The sequence below is a fragment of the Nicotiana tabacum genome, chromosome 21 (assembly GCF_000715075.1).
Source record: "Nicotiana tabacum cultivar K326 chromosome 21, ASM71507v2, whole genome shotgun sequence".
Classification (NCBI taxonomy): Eukaryota; Viridiplantae; Streptophyta; class Magnoliopsida; order Solanales; family Solanaceae; genus Nicotiana; species Nicotiana tabacum.
In genome coordinates, this window is record NC_134100.1 from 51,421,576 (window position 1) to 51,443,626 (window position 22,051).

The 22,051-nt window shown below is 41.6% G+C and overlaps 1 long non-coding RNA gene across 1 annotated transcript; it reads right to left on the minus strand.

Moving 5' to 3' along the window:
• Positions 1–7: 7 nt before the first annotated feature.
• On the minus strand, positions 8–16,680 carry LOC107786718 (uncharacterized). The gene is made up of 4 exons (XR_001648207.2): positions 15,948–16,680; positions 8,236–15,115; positions 6,252–7,785; positions 8–253 (listed from the first exon to the last, which is right to left on the minus strand). It is a non-coding gene; the product is annotated as an uncharacterized LOC107786718 (long non-coding RNA).
• Between the last annotated feature and the right edge of the window lie 5,371 nt (positions 16,681–22,051).

Sequence of the window (22,051 nt, forward strand, 5' to 3'; positions counted from 1 at the left end):
ACCGAAATTTTTCATAAAAACGGAGTAAAACCCAAAATATAAGTGCGGAAAAATAGCCCGATATCGGGGTGTCACTGAGTCATGAGCATCTAGATATCCAGTCTAATACAAATAGTATCTAAGTATCAATACAATAAAAAAAAGAAAACATAAAAGGAGAGACAAGGTCTGCGGACGCCGGCAGCTACCTCGTAATCTCCGATACTCGATCGCGCACGAACTCAATGACCTCCGTGATCAAACATACCTGGATCTGCACATGAAGTGCAAGGTGTAGCATGAGTACAACCAACCCAGCAAGTAACAGAAATAAATAAGGAACTGAGAAGGTAGTGACGAGCTATACAATTACAGTTCATTTTCAATAATTCCAGCAAAGAGTAGACATGCTTTCAAATCCGACAGTTCAAGTCAAATCAGTTTACATAGTTACAGTGCAGGTAATCCGGATATAGAATCTTTCAGAAATTTCACAACAATGATAGATAGCAACTAAGTGCATTAACAAATGAAAAACAAGTACCACCTCTCAAGACAACAGACACTCAACTCGTCACAATAACTCAATCACTCGACTCTCAGCCCTCAATACTCACACTCAATAGGTACCTGCGCTGACTGGGGGTGTGCAGACTCCGGAGGGGCTCCTTTCAACCCAAGCGCTATATCGTTGTGGCGTGCAGCTTGACCCAATCATATAATTAGCAATAAGGCTCGTTGCGGCGTGCAACTCGATCCATAATCCATAAATAGCCATAAGGCTCGTTGCGGCGTGCAACCCGATCCATATACCATCACATAGCTCACAACTCGACACTCGGGCTCTACCTCAGTCACTAACCTCTCCAGCCCCTCGGGCTCACAGAATATCATAATAATCAACCCAAACAGAGAATACAACAAGTATCAACAAGAAATGAGAGGGAATAGAGATATAACACACAAAGATTGTGACTGAGTACAAGATAGAAATTAGCAGTCAATCCAATAAGTACTCGACCGCTACGGGTCCCAACAATGATAACATATGGCCTAAGCATGGTTTCTAACATGAATGGCAGTCAAATTTCTAGAAGACAGAGGGAACATGAAATTAACAATGAGTTATTCGACTTTACAGTCTCGCGGGACGGACCAAGTCACAATCTCCCACGATGCACGCCCACACGCCCGTCACTTAGCATGTGCGTCACCTCCAAAACAGTCACATCATACCAAAATCCAGGGTTTCATACCCTCAGGATCAGATTTAAAACTATTACTTACCTCAAACCGAGCAAATCTCTACTCCGAAATGTCTTTGCCTTTCAAATCGGTTTCCAAACGTCCCGAATCTAGCCAAAAGTGGAACAGTACAATCAGTATAGGCTAAAGGGATCAATTCCACAAGAAAAGTACTAAATTAAGCCAAAATTCCAAAATCGGCCCGAACCCGGCCCCTAGGCCCACATCTCGAAACCAGACAAAAGTCACAAAACCCGAAAGCCCATTCACTCACGAGTCTAACCATACCAAATTTACTCAAATCCGATAACAAAATCCCATTCAAAACCTCAAAATCCCAACTCAAGAGTTCTTCCTCTTTTCCCAATTTCTCAGCCCAAATCACAAATTGGATTATAAAATTAAAGATGAAATCATGGGATTTAACCAAAACCAAGTAAGAATCACTTAACCCAATCTACTCCATGAAAATCCCTTCAAGAATCGCGCAATTCCGTGTACTCTATCTCAAAATGTGTAAAATGGGTTCAAACCCTCATTTTTGAAATTAATACTGCCTGCCCAGATATCCTTTATCGCGATTGCGGAACATTCCTCGCGATCGCGAAACACAACTATGCTACCCCATATTTTACCCTATGCGAATGCGGAATCACCCACGCGATCGCGGATCACTACCTCTCATACCTACGCGATCGCATCCTTCCTCACGCGATCGCATAGAGCATTGGCCACACCTCCCCTTCTGCTCAAATCCTTCTACGCGAACGTGACCTTAGCCACGCGTTTGCGAAGCACATCTTCGCACACATACGCGATCATGTTCCTAACCCTGCGGTCGCATATAACAAACTCACCTCTGCCCCAAATAAGCTTACGCGATCGCGAATGAATCCCTGGGATCGCGTATAAGGAATCCAGAACCTGCTAAAACCAGAACTTCAGCTATCAAGCTAAGTCCAAAAATGATCCGTTAAGCATCCGAAACTCACCCGAGGTCCCTAGGACCTCAACCAAATATACCACCCAATCCTAAAACACCATACGAACTTAGTCGAGCCTTCGAATCATTCAAAACAACATCAAAACACCAATTACACCCGGATTTAAGCCTAAAGAACTTCTAAACTTTCAAATTCCACAAATGACGCCGAAACCTACCAAACCATGACTTATTGACCTCAAATTTTGCACACAAGTCTTATTCAACATTATGGACCTATTCCAACTTTCAGAATCGGAATATGACCCCGATATCAAAAAGTCAACCCTCCGGTTAAACTTTCTAAAATTCGACTTTTGCCATTTAGAGCCTAAATTAGCTGCAGACCTCAAATTCATAGTCCGGACATGCTCCTAAGTCCAAAATCACCCAACGGAGCTAACGAAACTGACAGAACTTCATTCCAGAGTCATCTTCACATACTTCCGACTACGGTCAAAATCCTGAGACTTAAACTTCGGTTTTAGGGACTAAGTGTCCCAAAACACTCCGAAACCAAAAACAAGACATCCCGGCAAGTCACTTAAGCAAAAACAGATACGGAAAAAATAATAAATAGGGGATCGGGGCTAATACACTCAAAACGACTGGTCGGGTCGTTACATCCTCCCCCCTTAAAATAATCATTCATCCTCGAACGAGCATAGAGACATACCTGAAGTAGTGAAAAGATGAGGATAACGGCTGCGCATATCGTGCTCGGTCTCACAAGTCGCCTCCTCGACCGGCTGACCCCTCTACTGAACCTTCACAGAAACAGTACTCTTCGACCTCAGCTTTCGAACCTGCCTATCTAAGATCGCCATCGGCTCCTCAACATAACATAAATCCTTGTCCAAATGGACTGAGCTGAAATCCAACACGTGAGACAGATCGTTGTGATACTTCCGGAGCATAGAACATGGAATACTGGATGAACTCCTGCTAGACTGGGAGGTAAGGCCAGCTCGTAAGCAACCTCCCCAACACGTCGCAATACCTCAAATGGACCAGTAAACCTCGGGCTCAGCTTGTCCTTCTTTCCGAACCTCATAACACCCTTCATGGGTGACACCCGGAGAAAGACCCGCTCTCCAACCATGAATGCAACATCGCGAACCTTCCGATCCGTATAACTCTTCTGTCTGGACTGGGCTATGCGTAGTCTATCCTGAATTACCCTAACCTTCTCCAGAGCATCCTGAACCAAGTCTGTACCCAATAATCTAGCCTCGCCCGGCTTGAACCAACCCACTGGAGACCTACACCTCCTACCATACAGAGCCTCATACGGTGCCATCTGGATGCTCGACTGATAACTGTTGTTGTAAGAAAACTTCGCTAGAGGCAAGAACTGATTCCATGAACCCCCCAAACTCCATCACACATGCACGGAGCATATCCTCTAATATCTAAATAGTGCGCTCGGACTGTGCATTTGTCTGAGGGTGAAATGATTCGCTCAACTCCACCCGAGTACCCAACTCATGTTGTACGATCCTCCAGAACCTTGATGTAAATTGCGTACCCCGGTCAGAGATGATAGATACCGGTATGCCATAAAGCCTGACGATCTCGCGGATATACACTCGAGCCAGCTGCTTGGAAGAATAGGTAGTCATCACAGGAATGAAATGAGATGACTTGGTCAGCCGGTCCATAATCACCCAAATTGCATCAAACTTCTGCTGAGTCCGCGGAAGCCCAACAACGAAATCCATAGTGACCCGCTCCCATTTTCATTCTGGAATCTCTAACTTCTGAAGCAACCCACCTGGTCACTAATACTCATACTTCACCTGCTGGCAATTTAGGCACCGAGCTACATACTCCACTATGTCCTTCTTCATTCTCCTCCACCAGTAATGCTATCTCAAGTCCTGATACATCTTCGCGGCACCCGGATGAATAGAATACCACGAACTTTGAGCCTCCTGAAGAATCAACTCACGCAAACCATTTACATTGGGCACACATAGCCTGCCTTTGTATCCTCAATGCACCATACTCCCCAATAGTGAGCTCATTAGCATCACCGTGTCCTTAAGGACAAGCAGATGGGAGTCCTCATACTGATGCTCCGTGATACGATCAGAAAGAGAAGTTCGAGAGACCACACAAGCCAATACTCGACTCGGCTCAAAAATATCCAATCTAAGAAACTGACTAGCTAAGGCCTGAACATTCAATGCCAATGGCCTCTCTACTGCTGGAAGATATGCTAAGCTCCCCAAACTCTCCGTCTGGCAACTCAAGGCATCCACCACTACATTGGCCTTCCCGGGATGGTACAAAATGGTGATATCATAGTCCTTAAGAAGCTCCAACCACCTCCGCTGATGCAAGTTAAGATCCTTCTGTTTGAACAGATGTTGCAAACTCCGATGATCACAATGGACACCGTACAAATAATGCCGCCAAATCTTCAAGGCCTGAACAATAGCTGCTAACTCAAGGTCGTGGACATGATAGTTCTTCTCATGGGGCTTCAACTGGCGCGAGGCATAAGCAATCACTCTACCTCTATGTATAAGAACATACCCAATGCCGATCCTCGAGGCATCATAATACAATGTGTAAGAGCCAGAAACTAATAGTAGGACTAGAACTGGAGCCGTGGTCAAAGTAGTCTTGAGCTTCCAAAAGCTCTCCTTGCACTCCTTCGACCACCTGAAAGGAGCACCCTTTTGGGTTAATTTGGTCAAGGGCGATGCAATAGATGAGAAACCCTCCACAAAACGACGGTAATAGACTGCCAACCCAAGAAAGCTCCGAATCTCTGTGGCTGAGGAAGGTCTGGGCCAACTCTGCACCGCCTCTATCTTCTTCGGATCCACCTGAATACCCTCACTGGACACCACGTGCCCCAAGAACGCCACTGAACCGAGCTAAAACTCACACTTGGAGAACTTTGGATAAAGCTTCTCCTCCCTCAATCGCTGTAACACAATCCTCAAATGATGGGCATGCTCCTCCTGGCTACGAGAGTACACCAGGATATCATCAATGAGTACAATGAGGAACGAGTCAAAATATGGCTGAAACACACTGTTCATCAGATGCATGAACGCTGCTAGGGTGTTGGTCAACCCAAAAGACATCACAAGGAACTTATAATGGTCATATCGGGTCTTGAAAGTTATCTTAAGAATATCTGAGTCCCGAATCTTCAGCTGGTGATATCCTAACCTCAAATCAATCTTGGAGAACACCATCGCTCCATGAAGCTGGTCAAACAAATCATCAATACGCGGCAAAGGATACTTGTTCTTGATTGTGACCTTGTTCAACTGTCTGTAATCAATGCATATTCTCATAGTACCACCTTCTTCTTCACAAATAGAACTGGTACACCCCAAGGTGACACGCTAGGCCGAATAAACCCTTTATCAAGGAGTTCCTGAATTTTCTCCTTCAACTCCGCCGGTGCCAAACGATACGGTGGAATATAAATAGGCTGAGTGCCCGACACCAAATCAATACCGAAATCAATATCCCTGTCGGGCGGCATGCCCGACAGGTCTGCAGGAAACACATTCGAAAAATCTCACACCACAGGAATAAAATCAATAGTAGGGACCTCTGCACTAACATCCATCACAAAGGACAGATAAGATAGACAACCTTTCTCAATCATCCGCTGAGATTTCAAGTATGAAATCACTCTACTGGGAACATAGTCTATAGAGCCACTCCATTTAACCCTCGGCAACCCCGGCATTGCTAACGTCACGGTCTTAGCATGACAATCTAGAACAGCATGACATGGAGACAGCCAATCCATACCCAAAATCACCTCAAAATCGACCATACTAAGCAATAAGAGATCTACTAAAGTCTCCAGGCTCCCAATAGTCACCACACATGACCGATATACACGGTCCACAATGATAGTATCGCCTACTGGAGTGGACACATGAACAAATAAAACTTAGAAACTCGAGGAGCATATCCAGATAATGAGCGAAATACGAGGACAAATATGAATAAGTGGAACCAGGGTCAAATAATACTGAGGCATCACTATAGCAAACTGAGACAATACCTGTAATCACAGCATCCGAAGCAATGGCATATGGTCTGGCAGGAAGAGCATATAAATGGGCCTGGCCGCCCCCTGATCGGGTGACCCCTAGCTGATTGGGCTCCACCCTAAGCTGGCTGAGCGGGTGGTAAAGAAACTGGTGCTGATGTCAGAGACTGGCTCCTCTATTGAGCCGGACCTCCTGTAAGACGGGGACAATGCCTCCTGATGTGGCCAAACTCTCCACACTCATAACAATTCCTCGATGCTGGTGCTGGAGACTGAAGGGAGCCTCGAGCACTGGGATAATAGGCAGAAGGACCTGGCATAGATAAACCCTGACCCGATGGAGCACGGGACAAACTCTGAGCTGGGAGGGCACTGAGAGATGAATGGCCCTGCTGATAACTGTGTGAACCATGGCCAGATGATGCACCACGGTGAACTAGGCGAGCCGTCTGAGCATGTCTGAAAGGACGACCCTACTATGGTGGAACTGCCCCCAGAAGGAACACCCCTAAATCCACCCTGACCACGAGGCCTCTTGGCCTCCCTCTCAACCCGCTCCTGGATGCGAACCATCTCAATCTGATGAACAATGTCAACAACCTCGTTGAAAGTAGCACCAGACACTCTCTCTCTCTAGTCATAAGCAATCGTAGATGAAAGGTGAGGCCATCTTTGAATCTCTTGATCCTCTCCCTGTCTGTGGGAACCCACCAGATAACATGACGGGCCAACTCTTAAAATCTCGTCTCATACTACGTCACGGACATATCACCCTGACGAAGTTGCTCGAACTGCTTACGCAGCTCCTCTCTACGGGACTGAGGCACAAACTTCTCCAGCAATAGACCGGAGAACTGCTGCCAGGTAAGGGGTGCTGCGCCGACCGGCCTACGCCTCTCGTAAGCCTCCCACCAACTGAAGGCAGCCCCAGAGAATTAAAAAGTAGTGAACGAGACCCCACTGGTCTCTAGAATACCTGATGTACGGAGTATCCTCTGACACCTGTCCAAGAAGCCCTGTGCATCCTCTCCCTCGGTACCACTGAAAGATAGAGGCTGGAGTCTAAAAAATCTCTCCAATCGACGCTCCTCATCATCAGGCATGACAGGAACCACATAGTCTTGAGCAGCTGCAATCGGCTGGGCTGGTGGTGCCCCCGGTGTCTGGATCCCTGTACCACCTGCTCTGGTGTGCGGGCGGCGGGAGTCTGAGCACCTCCCCCTGCTTGAGAAGTGGCTGCTGCTACCGGAACAGAGGCCGCCTGAGCAAGACTTGTACACGTGGTCAGAATCTGAGCTAAGGCCTCCTGAAGGCCTGGAATCACAATAGGCACAGGTGGTTCATGAGCTGGTCCCACTGACTCATCCATAACTGGAGCCTACTCCTGAAATGGGGCAACTAGTGGATCTGCAGGTGCTGCCTTAGCTACGGTGCGAGCTGCACCTCTGCCCCTACCACGGCCTCTACTGCGACCTCGGCCTCTCACGGCCCTGACTGGTGATACTGGTGGATGTCCATCCTGCCCTGTAGTATGTGTCCTCGCCATCTGTGAGAGAATTAGAATAACAGAAATTTAGTTACCAGAATCAAAAGATTCGCACGACAAGAATTCAAGAATGTGAAGTTTCCTAAGGGTTCGACAGACTCTCGTAGATAAGTACAGACGTCTCCGTATAGATCCGCAAGACTCTACTAAACCTGCACATGACTCGTGAGACCTATGTAACCTAGGCTCTGATACCAAATTGTCACGACCCAAAACCTAACCCATAGTGATGGCGCCTATCGTGTAACTAGGCAAGCCGACATTTCCAAAACACTTTCAACATTTAACAGAAATGAATTAAGACATTTAAAATAACCAGAGTTTTTCATAAAAATGAAGTAAAACCCAAAAAACATAAGTGCAGAAAAATAGCCCGACATCGGGGTGTCACTGAGTTATGAGCATCTAGATATCCAGTCTAATACAAGGTCTGCGGATGCCGATAGCTACCTCGTAGTCTCCGATACTCGATCGCACACGAATTCAACGACCTCCGTGATCAAACGCACTTGGATCTGAACATGAAGTGTAGGGTGTAGCATGAATACAACCAACTTAGCAAGTAACAGAAATAAATAAGGAACTGAGAAGGTAGTGACAAGCTATACAATTACAGTTCATTTTCAATAATTCCAGCAAAGAGTAGACATGCTTTCAAATCTGACAGTTCAAGTCAAATCAGTTTACATAGTTACAGTGCAGGTAATCAGGATATTGAATCTTTCAGAAATTTCACAACAATGACAGATAGTAACTAAGTGCATCAACAAATGAAAAACAAGTACCACCTCTCAAGGCAATAGACACTCAACTCGTCACAACAGCTTAATCACTCGGCTCTCAGCCCTCAGTATTCACACTCAATAGGTACCTGTACTCACTGGGGGTGTGTAGACTCCGGAGGGGCTCCTTTCAGCCCAAGCGCTATATTGCTGCTTCGTGCAGCCCGACCCAATCATATAAGTAGCCATAAGGCTCGTTGCGGCGTGCAACCCGATCCACAATCCATAAATAACCATAAGACTCGTTGCGGCGTAAAACCCTATCCATATGCCCTCACATAGCTCACAGCTCGACACGCATGCCCTACCTCAGTCACTGACCTCTCCAGCCCCTCGGGCTCACAGAATATCATAATAATCAGCCCAAACAGAGAAAACAACAAGTATCAACTAGAAATGAGAGGGAACAGAGATATAACACACAAGTAAGACTTGAACTGAGTACAAGACAAAAGTTAGCAGTCAATCCAATAAGTACTCGACCGCTACGGGTCCTAACAGTGATAACAATATGGCCTAAGCATGGTTTCCAACATGAATGGCAGTCAAATTTCTAGAAGACAGAGGGAACATGAAATTAACAATGAGCTATTCGACTTTACAGTCTCGCGGGATGGACCAAGTCACAATCCCCCCACGGTGCACGCCCACACGCCCATCACCTAGCATGTGCGTTACCTCTAAAACAATCATATCATACCAAAATGTGAGGTTTCATACCCTCAGGACCAGATTTAAAACTATTATTTACCTCAAATCGAGCAAATCTATACTCTGAAATGTCTTTGCCTCTCAAAACGGTCTCCAAACGTCCCGAATCTAGCCAAAAGTAGAACAATATAATCAATATAAGCTAAAGGGATCAATTCCACAAGAAAAGTACTAAATTAAGCCAAAAATCCGAAATCGACCCGAACTCGGCCCACGTCTCGAAACCCAACAAAAGTCACAAAACCCGAAAGTCCATTTAACCATATCAAATTTACTTAAATCCGATTAAAAAAATCCATTCAAAATCTAAAAATTCCAACTCAAGAGTTCTTCCTCTTTTTTCCCAATTTCTCACCCAAAATCACAAATTAGATGATAAAACTAAAGATGAAATCATGGGATTTAACCAAAACCAAGTAAGAATCACTTACACCAATCAACTCCACGAAAATCCCTTCAAGAATTGCCCAATTCCGTGTTCTCTAGCTCAAAATGTGTAAAATGGGTTCAAACCCCCGTTTTTGAAATTAATACTACCTGCCCAGATATCATTCATCATGATCGCGGAACATTCCTCGCGATCGAGAAGCACAACTATGCTACCCCACATTTTTACACTACGCAAATGTGGAATCATCCATGAGATCGCAGATCACTGCCTCTCATACCTACGGGATTGCATCCTTCCTCACGCGATCGCATAGAGCATTGGCCACACCTCCCCTCCTGCTCAAATCCTTCTACGCAAACGCGACCTTAGCCACGCGTTCGCAAAGCACATCTTCGCACACATACGCGATCGTGTTCCTAGCCTTGCGATCACATAGAACAAACTCACCTCTTCCCCAAATAAGCTTACGTGATCGCGAATGAATCCCTGCGATCGCGTACAAGAAAACCAGAACCTGCTGAAACCAGAACTTCAACTATCAAGCCAAGTCCAAAAATGATCCGTTAAGCATCCGAAACTCACCCGAGGTTCCCGAGACCTCAACCAAGTATACCACCCAATCCTAAAATACCATACGAACTTAGTTGAGCCTTCGAATCACTCAAAACAACATCAAAACACCAATTACACCCGGATTCAAGCCTAAAGAACTTCTAAACTTTCTAATTACACAAACGACGCCGAAACCTACCAAACCACGTCCGATTGACCTCCAATTTTGCACACAAGTCTTATTCAATATTACGCACCTATTTCAACTTTCGGAATCGGAATCCGACCCCGATATAAAAAATTCGACCCCCCGGTCAGACTTCCCAAAATTCGACTTTCGCCATTTCAAGCCTAAATTAGCTACAGACCTCAAATTCACAGTCCGGACACGCTCCTAAGTCCAAAATCACCTAACGGAGATAACGGAACCGACAAAACTCCATTCCAGAGTCGTCTTCACACACTTCCGACTACAATCAAAATCCTGAGACTTAAGCTTCGGTTTTAGGGACTAAGTATCCCAAAACACTCCGAAACCAAAAATAAGACCTCCCAGCAAGTCACTTAAGCAAAAACAGATACGGAAAAAATAGTAAATAGGGAATCGGGGCTCATACACTCAAAACGACCGACCGGGTCATTACAAATTAGAAAAAAAGTTATTTTTACTAAAATATTGTGTAAACAACACGGTGACATGACTCATGGTTATACAATTACCAATGGGATGTAATACACTTTTTTGTAATTCATATCCAATTTTATACATGTACATTTGTATATTTGTATATGAAAGCATGATTTTGTTGAAATTTTTGTTATGTGCATGTGATTTTCTACTCTAAAAATAATATAATTTATAAAAAATAATTACTGGGGCCAGTAGAACTGGTTACTAAATATGGTATACAGCAACTGGTCTACGCTTAAGGACCAAAATAAAAGTACTTAAGGACCAGATTTGTGGTCCCTAAAACTATTTTAGGGACTAGAACTTTTCTACTCGTTACAACTCCTTAAGGACCAGCTCCTCAAACTCGTCGTTATTGGCCTTTAGCGGCGGAGCCTCTAGCGACGAGCGGCGACCAGATTTTACTGGTCGTTATTGTACTTCAAGGACCAGAATCACACTTTTAGGGACTAGTTTTCCTGTCGCAAATGACTGTTTTTCTTATAGTGTTGGTCTGATTCAACACGTGCCCCTCTTGTCAAGAACAACTTTGTACGAAGATGATTACAATGGACAAATTCTAATCTCGAGGGTGAGGATGATCCAAGATGAATGGCACGACTTGATCATGATGCCAATGGGAAAAAATCCTTGGTGCACGCCCGAGTACTTCGTGTGGATCAACGAGGAGGACGAGTTGGCCAGACCTAGTAGAGAAGGATTGACCGGACTAGAGGACTCAGCAACAGCTCTGCAAATATATCACAAGATTTTGCCTCACTATCTCATCACCACCGCCATTGCATCAACAGGTAGGGTTCCAGGATCGGTCGACCACATGTAGCCGCTATAGGACGACAACCAGGTGATTAAATAAACTATTTACTCACGTTTATCACTAATGATTTTCAGCGTTTAATGATTAACAGATTTGAGAACCAAAACTAACGCTCCTTGAAACTTCAAAGAAGATCATAAACGATAACAGACTATTTTCAAAATTAAAAGCAGTCGCACATTCAAGTTTGCTATAACAAACATCGACAAGTTTTAAGCACAAAACTTTCTCGCTAAAATTATCTTCAAAGACAAAGTTATTCCAATTAGAGACACATTTCCACCGGATAAAACTTTTGCTTTACAACTTACACAACCTCACAAATAATATCTCTCTTTTCAAATAGAATTCACAACTTTTCCAAAACAACGAGTTTTCGAACAAGGTTTCAAAACATTCTTTACAAATCTTATTTAGCCATTTTAGACATTAAACTGAGCAGAATATAGATTTTCCTTTTCCCAAATCTACCCTAAGTTTAAGGAGCCACCTCAGATGGATTTTAAGAGATGCATAACACCTTCCCCTTAGAATAACTAGAACCCTTATCCAAATCTCAATGGTTAGAAGACTATTAAGATAATAAACTTACAGACTTATAGGTACCCTAATATACCTTTAAATATTAGGTAGCGACTCTCTTTTATCAACCTCAGATTAACAATAAGATACTTACCTCAAGCAAGCCAAATCAAATACCGAGCAAGCCCAACAATACTCTAGAAACGCCATCCTATGCGAATCGACCTTCGAACGGCTCGAAAGTAGCCAAAAACAACTCAAAATCATCAAATAATGCAAAAGGAAGTAAACCCAAATAATAAAAGTCGAATATTTAACCAAATACTCAAAGTCAACTCGGGCCCACATCTCGAATCTGATAAAACTCAAAAATTCCGACAATTTATTCAATTAAGAGCCCAACCATAGTAATTTCATTTAAATCCGACTTCGAATCGATGTTCAAAACCCAATTATTCACTTTAGGAAAATTTAGACAAAATCCCCCCAATTTGTCTTTTACAATCATCAATCAAATGCACAAATCGAAGATGGAATCATGTAATATAATAAAACCCGAGTAGAAAATCCTCTAACAAATCTCCCAAATCAGAGTTCCCCAACTCAAAATGTGATAAAATGAGCTCAAGGTCCGAAATAGAGTACTTTATAATCAGTATCCAGTTATATGCATCGTGATCGCGGCATGACCCTCGCGATAGCGAAGAAGAAAAAATCACACTAGCCTGAAATACTCTACGCGTTTGCGAAACAGACCATGCAAACGCAATGCGCACAGATGCCAACGCTCCGCGAACGCGACCTACGACACGCTAACGCGAAGAAGAGTTCTCCAGCTCCCAGCTGCCCAACGCAAATGTGATCCCACTGTGCCAACGCTCCGCGAACGCGACCTACGACACGAACGCGATGAAGAAAATCACCAAGCGCTAGACTTAACTTATGCGATCGCGGATACATCTTCGCGATCGCGAAGAACAATTGAGGCATCAAAAACCAGCAAAAGCCAGCAATGAAATCATCCTCCAAGATGATCTGAAATCATCCCGAAACTCACCCGAGCTCCTCGAGACCCCATCCGAACGTATCAACAAGTCCCAAAATATAACACGGATCATTCGAGGCCTCAAATTGTACATAACAACATCAAAATCATGAATCGCACCTCAAATCAAACTTAATGAACTTTTGTACTTTCAACTTCTAAAATTCATGTCGAACCATATCAAATTAACTCGGAATGGCCTCAAATTTTGCACACAAGTTCAAAAGGACATAACAAACCTAGTCCAATTTTCAGAACAACAATCCAAAACCGATATCATCAAAGTCAACTCCCGGTCAAACCTATGAACTTTTCAATCCTTCAAATTGCCAACTTACGCTAATTAGTACCAAACATTCTAAAAACATCCAAATGCAAATCCAGGCATACATCCAAGTCCAAAATCACCATTCGGACCTAATGAAACCTCAAAATTTCGATCTGAGGTCAAATACACGAAAGCCAAACTTGGTAAACTCTTCCAACTTAAAACTTCCTAGTTGAGAATCATTCTTCTAAATCAATCCCGAACCACTAAAAAACTCCGATGATACACATAAGTCATAATATATCATATGAAGCTACGGATGCCCTTGAACCACCAAACGAAATACAATTGCTCAGAACAACCGGTCTGGTCGTTACAAATTTACACTATTATGGTCTGCGAAACCGTTAAGATTCCAAGTAAGAGTTCAAATTATCTAGAGGGAAAGGGGTTAGGCATCCCTCAAGATCAACAAAAATGTATGTCCCGCAGACTTAATCAAATATATGAGGGAAGGTTCAAAAGAATGATTAACTACCTCACATAGAATTCCTATCAAGAGTAGCCAATGTAATTGTCATGCAACGAATAAATATTTAAACCGGGACTATTTTATTTGTAGAAAAATATATACAATAGGATATGCAAAGTAAATTAATAAACAAAAATCTTTGGGGTTTGATTGAAAGAATTGGATTCGAACTAAAGTATAAAGAAAACTTTGATTTATAATTAAAGCCAAGTGAATATAGAAGGTTAGTCTTATGTAAATAAAGGTAAAGAGTTACCTTTGAATAATTAGCTATCAATTAAATTAAAGAAACAATCAAATAAAATAATTTTTTTTATCATAAATTGTGGGGGGCATAAGAAAGAATTATCTAAATAAATCTTATATGATAGGATGTCTAAGGTTCTATCCTAAAGGGTTAGTTGAGTAAAGAATAAATAGGGAACATGAAAGGTTTGTCAATGATATACAAGAAAAGAATTATTTTTTAATGAAAAAGTACGTTTAAAAATAAATAAATTAAATACCTATGATTAAAACTTTACCTAAGGCTATTACTTTAAATCACATTGTTAGCCAAAGAAATATTCACAGACATGAATCTAAGTGTCACAGTATAAGATATGGTAAGAGTAGAGAAAAATATAATGATAATTAAATATTTTAAAATTTGTACTAAACACAACTAAATTATTCACAATCTCAAATTTACTCGAGTTAAACTAACTAGTTGGATTAACTACGTGAACACAAATCAAGTAATCAAACCAATTACAAGAACATGTCTAAGGCCTAAGTATTTGATGTGAACTATTGTTAGCTAAGGCTAGACGGCTAAAATTATTTTTTATCTACACATGATTTTCTATGTGTGATAGATAGAGCAGATAAATACCTAAAAGGATAAGTAAAGCAATATTCTAAGTAGATTTCGACTATACTTGTATTTGAGTACATCTGAGAACGGAAAGTACGAATCGGGAAATCGGGAAATGTGACGGGAATTTATCTTTATATCTCCGAGTTTACTCCTCAAAGCTCTACAAGTAAAGTACCTCGCAAAGAAAGAAGAGAAACATGTTAGTAAATAACATGATAAAAAAACAAACTAACAAAATGATATGTTTTTTGAAAATGACTTTTTGAAATCTTTTTGGAATTTTTTTTTGAAAATAGTTTGAAATATATTTTTGGGAGGTTCGTATTGTATATTCGATTTTCGTCTAGAAATGAAAACGAGAACCCCCTGGTTGCGACTACGGTAGCCAACCGTGTCGCTGTCCAAAGTGTTAGTTCATCACGTTCTCGTCTTTCTCTTTTCGATAAGTTATCGTCATCGCCTCTTTATTTTCGGGCCCGATTCAGAGGGTCAATCGGAGGTTCATGGCCTCAATATTTTTGCAATTTACAAAACAACTTACAAACGGAGAAACAATGAGAAAACAAAATCGAACGAGATAACAATAAAGGCAAATGAGCAACCACTGTCGATAAAATGGTAGAGACAAAGTTACAACAACATTATCAGTGGAACGAACGCCCATCATTTGGGATTAGGCAGCAAAGGCTCAATAAGGATGTAAATAAGAAATTAAACTTTTAACACCAAGTAATCTTTACAGAGGCTAAAAGCAGTTAGGGGTCGCCGGAATTTAAAACTTTCCGATTAGGTCGCCGGAATATTAAGGGCACAAGATTTATTAGATAATAAAATAGTAATAGTCCACATCCCACAAATAGGGATACATCAACAATGAGAGGCAATGATATCGCCGACGTTTGGTCTTAACTTTTGGTCTTTATTTTCTGATGGAGGAAGCAAATGCAAAACGTCACCGGAAACAATAAGCTACGGCTAGATCTGATGATTACCAGCTTAACAGTAAAATCAACCAACGTCATCAAGGTTGGAGGCGTTTCTTCGATGGCCACAGCACCGGAACAACGGCCAAAAGAGAAGATACGTTCAATATTATGCCGAAAAATAAATTTCGACTAGATCTAAAAGTTATCCATGACTTCTGGCGCGTTGTGGTAGTGATTCAAACGACGCAGTGATGGCGTGCGGTTGAAGTAGCAGTCACTAGCCAGCCGGTGATGAAATCTAGTGGCAGTGTGCGCAGGAGATAGGAAAGATGGCGGATAGCCATGAGAGAAGGGGTAGAGAGATTCGGGGGTGCCACTGCCTGGTAAAACAATGAGAGGAGGGATAAGGTTTTCCCTTATAAAAAATGTTGATGGAATCCTCCCCCACCCCAAATGTGTAGTGTCTAGATATTTTATGTAATATGGTGTTAAAACACGTGGCCTTCATTTAATCAAAAATAAAATGACAATGTAAAAATGAAAGATGTGGTAAAAAAATAAAACCACTACTTCAAACCATGAGCAAAACTGTGTGCCCCTAATACTATGTGCTATAATACAGTGTATGCTCTTTTATTTATCCGTGTATTTATACATATCAGTGTAGAATGACTAGCTTACTAGTTAAGATTTATAATGGCGTAAGAAATAATGGTCTTTATTCAAAGTAGAAAATAAAAGACAATGTAAGAATAAAATATGTGATCACGAATAAAATCACAGATTCAAAACGATGGACAAAACCATGGGTATACTGTGTATTTTATTTGTGTATATATGCATATCAGTGTAGGATATTTAGCTTACTAGCTAAGCTTTAGGAGAAGATAAAACTGTATATTATTTATTGCCCACTAGGTAGAAGATTATACCCGTTGGATAAGATGGTGTCAAGTCACATCCAAATGTCAAGTCACATCAAGTGCGTTGTCATATCGAGTGTGTTGTCATATTAGATGTTGATGGAACGTTGGGTTTAATTGTATTTGATCTGTATTTTGAGATAAATTTTATCGACTTCCAAGTAATTAATAAACTGTGATATGAATTAAAAGATGACCATTTAATTTTAAAATATGACTTGTAATATTTATTAAAAATGACATCTACTACAATAATATTTGTAGTAATTATTTTATTATTTTTGATATTGTAATAAATTGATAGAAAAATTCTAATATTTTGAAAATATCAATAAATTTTTTTGAAATTTAGAAAAATGCACAAAAATTAAGGTGTTTGACTAATTGCAATAAAATGATAAAAATTTCTATATTTTGTAAAAATAGGAATAATTATCAATACAGTGCATTAAAGCTAAAAATGTGCAAAATACTACATTTTATCATTATTTTGACTAGGAAGCATGCATAAGTTAGTTCTTAAATATGAAGGGTCAAAATTGAGTGTCAACAACTGCCCTTGTTTGATCAAAGATGATGTAAAAGTTTTCGGGCAAACAAAGTGACACTATACTCAATTTTGTCCCGACTTGATAAAGTGGAGAATGAAGAGGTTTTGAAGATTGCGACCGAACTCTGGTTTTTGAGTTGCCTACATATCTCGAGTTGTACGAGAATCAGGTCGCCAGTAGTTGTGGAATGCTTGCGTACTACTTGTGGATTGTAGCCTCATGGAGTGGAAGATAAATATTCGAGGACGAACATGATTCGTGTGATCTCGACATTGTTTTCAAGATTTTCCAGTGTCGGACAGTGGTAGCACTGGGGCGTGGATGTTGGATGATAGGTGGATTGGTTTGAATAAACTTTGACGTGGGTACAACCGAGCTCTATGTTGAGTTTCCTACATATCTCGAATGCAACGAGAATCAGGCCGATTATAGTTTGAGAAAGCGATGGGATGATTTGATTTTAATTTTTGAGTTTTTAAAATTGCCCCAACATCAAGTTGTGATTACACTAGTTTTTATTCTGACTATGGGGTTTGAATTTCCTACACACTCAATGTCAATGGGACGTAAATATGATGCTTGGGGACATGTCACTGATTGAAGTTGGAAAGCTCGATGTCCGTCCTCAAAATCTGCCCTAGTTTGATGTTAGAAGATAATTTCACGTTGTGTCGCATTTTTGATCAGTAGATTTGATGAAGTGTGGACTATGCTTCTTTTTGAATTGAGGAAGATGGATTGTAGTGGCTGTAATGATGCTCGAGAATGATATGATTTTTTTCTCACTTTTTTGGAATGTAGTGGGGGCCCAGGTTGGTGTGCCGGGACCCTGATGCCTACCCTTTTTTATTGGAATTCGAGCTGGGTACGGGTTCAAAGTGACCAGAGCACTTTTATTTTACTTTGACTTTGAAATGTCCATTATTCTGGAGGGCTCTTATGGACTTTGAACTTGATTCTGAATGTTAGACGTACTGGTAGTTACCGTTCATATACTATCGGAGCAATTGATTGTTAGACGAGCTCTGATTTTTCGGACGTTGTTAGGGCTTTGAATCTCCATGCATTGGGATTATTTGGGTGGAATTTAAATTCAAATCTCTGCGTGATGAGAGAATTCGATTGGAATTGAAATCTCCATGCGATGGGAGCATTGTACTAGAATCTAAATTCGAATCTCCACGCGATGAGAGTACTCGACTAGTGGCGGGATGCATGGCGCGCGGAGTTTGAGCAGCTGTGCTAGGGTACTATGTTAGTGTCATAGTATGCCATTAGATTCAGTGATTTGTTCAGACAAGCACATGCTTTGGTTTCCACAGTTAGAGAGCAAGTCCGTAGGTTCATTGAGGGGCTTAGCTATGGTATCCGATTCAGCATGGCTCTGGTGTTGGAGACAGATGTTCCATATCAGCAAGTGGTAGAGATCACTCATAGATTAGATGGTATGCAAGGTTAAGAGAGAGAGGACAGGGAGGCTAAGAGGCATAGTGGATTGAGAGGGTCTACTGATCCATATTTGGGAGGCAGGGTACGTCATGGTAGAGGTTTTGTGGGTCAGTCAGTTTAGTTTGCACTTCAGGCTTCACACGGTGTTTCAGATATCCATGAGTCCTAGAGTGCCCGTACCGGACAGCTTCCACAACCACATCAGTGGAGAGGTTGCTTTGAGTGTGGACATACCAGCCACATGGTGAGAGATTGTCCCAGACTTTGGACAAATATGTCACAGCGGGGTATTCAGTTTATGAGTTCTACTTCACTTGCTGCTATGCCTGAATTTCTAGATAGGGGTGGAGGTCAGGCAGGTAGAGGTCGCCCTAGAGGGGGAGGCCGGGCCCATTGTTATGCTCTTCTTGGTTGGGCAGAGACCGATGCACCAGATGATATTCTTACAGGTATGGTTTAAGTTGAGTATACAGATGCATTTATGTTACTTTGATCCGGTCCCATTTATTGGTAAGATTCATCCTACCTTGCTTCAGATATGGTTGTGTTTTGTGATTTTTGTACTGTGTTCATGTGTTCACGCTAGTTGAGAATTTTATTGTGATAGTCCGTGTCTATCATTCTGGTTTGGTTTCTTTCGTAGTTTATGAGACTTAAGTGGAGTTTCTGTTAGTTAAATACGGTTGGATTTGATCTGATCTCCGGATGGTTCGGCCCAACTTGTGGTTTAGGTGTTCTACATGTATGCGAAGTATGTTTCATGTTGTGGTTTTGGTTCTACGGGGTTAGTTGGTAGAGTGTCTTAGTTGATGAGATGTTTATTTTACTTGTGATTCTGAGTTAAGGATGGGGACCTGGTGTTCTTAATGGATAGGTGTGTTTGTGCTGGGCTATGTGCCACGGAGAGGTCATATTAAGGTAAGATTTATTATGGTTGTTGCGTGTATCTCGCTTCTTCCTTATAGATTGAATCCGCAATGTGGTATTGGTAGGGAGTTATGCCTGCTTGGCTTGTTTGATGGTTCTCTCATGTGTTCTTCTTTTCATATTCAGTCATATTTGAGTTGTGCTTGTTTGGTTTGGATTGCGATGTATGTGCCAAGGTGGTGTTTGAGGTGGCTTATTGATTAGATGAGTAGTTATGAGTTTCGCATGTTTCTTGTATTTATTTTCACCGTTGTGAAGGTTTGGAACAATGTTCCAGTCGATATGAGTCTGTTTGCCGGTACCGGGCTTGGTGATTGGTAGCTATTGCGGTCAAAGTTGTTACTATGGGCATATGGATGCTGTGTTATGTCATGTGGTTATACCTTTTGGGAGTACGCATGGGCTGTTGTTGCTGGTTGATGATTTTACGGTGTGTTTGTGTGGTAATAGGGCACTTGGTAGTTGTGGAAATTTGATTCTAAGGCTTATCGGCATGAATGGAAGGAATAATCTGCTGTTGAGATGGTGTTGTCGGGCTTGTATGGATTGGGGTGACGTAGGATCACCCATGTGTGTATGCATGATGAGTTTATAGAGTGATTTGATGTCTTGGGAAAGACTCTTGGCACGTTCGAGGACGAACTTGTTTAAGAGGAGGAGAATGTAACGACCCGACCAGTTGTTTTGAGCTTTAAGGTTTGGTTTAGTGGATCGAGGTCTTGATTGGCTTCATATTGTGTATTACTACTTGTGTGCATGGTTGGATTTGATTTTCAGATGATTCGGAATGAATTCAAATGCGTAATTCTCGCTTTAGAAGCTTACGTGGAAAATGTTGACCGATGTTTGACTTTTGTGAAAATGACCCCGTAGCGGTGTTTTATGGCTCCGATAGGTTCATATCATGATTTTGGACTTGGGAGTATGCCCTGAATCGATTTTGGAGGTCCGTAGGTTGGTTTGTGTTGTTTTACCGAAAGTTGGGAATTTAAAGGATTAGAATTTTTATAAGTTTGACCGTAGGTTGAGTTCATAGCTATCATGTATGGATTTTTGTTTTGCGACTTGGAATATCTCTGTTTTGTCATTTGGAACCTGTCTGCAAAGTTTGGCGTCATTCCGATTTGTTTTGATAGGAATCAAACGCGGTTGTGTTTTTAGAAGTTCTAGTGTTTCATGTGTTTTGGAGGTCCAATTCATGGTATCGTATGGTATTTTGATGATTTGATCGCGCGAGCGAGTTTGTGTTATGTTTTTAGACGCGTTTTAGAATGTTTGGAAGAGTTTGGAGATTTGCTGGGGTGATCAAATGCCTCAGGTCTTGCATTTGCGAGTTTTGGATCGAATTTGCGATATTAGGCAAGGTCTGCTAGGTGCGCATTTGCGATCCAAGTAATCGCATTTGCGATGGGGTGGCCTGGGTAGCTGGTTGGCATTCACGATCTTCTTGGTCGCATTTGCGATGTGTCCAAGTTCACAATTGCGGACTTTTCATCGCAACTGCGATGACAACAAGAATGGGAGGGCTTCGCTTTTGTGATTGTTCCTTCGCATTTTCAAATCCCAGGTCTCATTTGCGATAACTGCGACTGGACAAAAAGCTTAGGGATGAGATTTTTAGTCTCATTTTCATATTTTAGAACCCTAGACTCGGTAGGAGGCGATTTTGAAGAGGGATTTTAATCTACAAACTTTGGATTTGAGCCGAGCGGAGGTGAATCGTAAAGGAAAAGCTATTGTAGAGTGTTGATTGAGGGATTTTGAGGTAAGTATCTTGCCTAATATTGTGTGGGGGAACTACCCCATAGGAATTGGTTTTGTTTGCACTATTTGAACTACGTGAAAGATGTGCACATGAGGTGACGAGTGTGTACATGGCTTATATGTGGAAATGTAACCGGCTTAGACTCTTAAGTTCTTAGGTACATTAAAATGAAGTTGACTTATCATGTTAAATCCTCCATTGCTAAATTTACCCTTACGTGTCTTATTTGAAGTTGATTGGTTCATGTTCTACCCTTTATTGCCAAATATACTCTTATATGCCTAAATTGAAGTTGTTGCCTCTTTTATTGCCATGTTATCTTTTCCATAGTTGATTATCCGTAATTGATGTTATTGTTATCTTCTCCATTGTTGACTTGTCCTTATTGAAGTCATTGTTACACGTATCTCTCTTATCGCTGAGTTATATTTGTTTGGAATCATTGTTACATGTTATCTCTCTTATCGTTGGGTCATTCTTATTTGGAATCATTGTTACATGTTATCTCTCCTATTGTTGAGTTACTCTTGGTTGATATCCTTGTTACACACTATC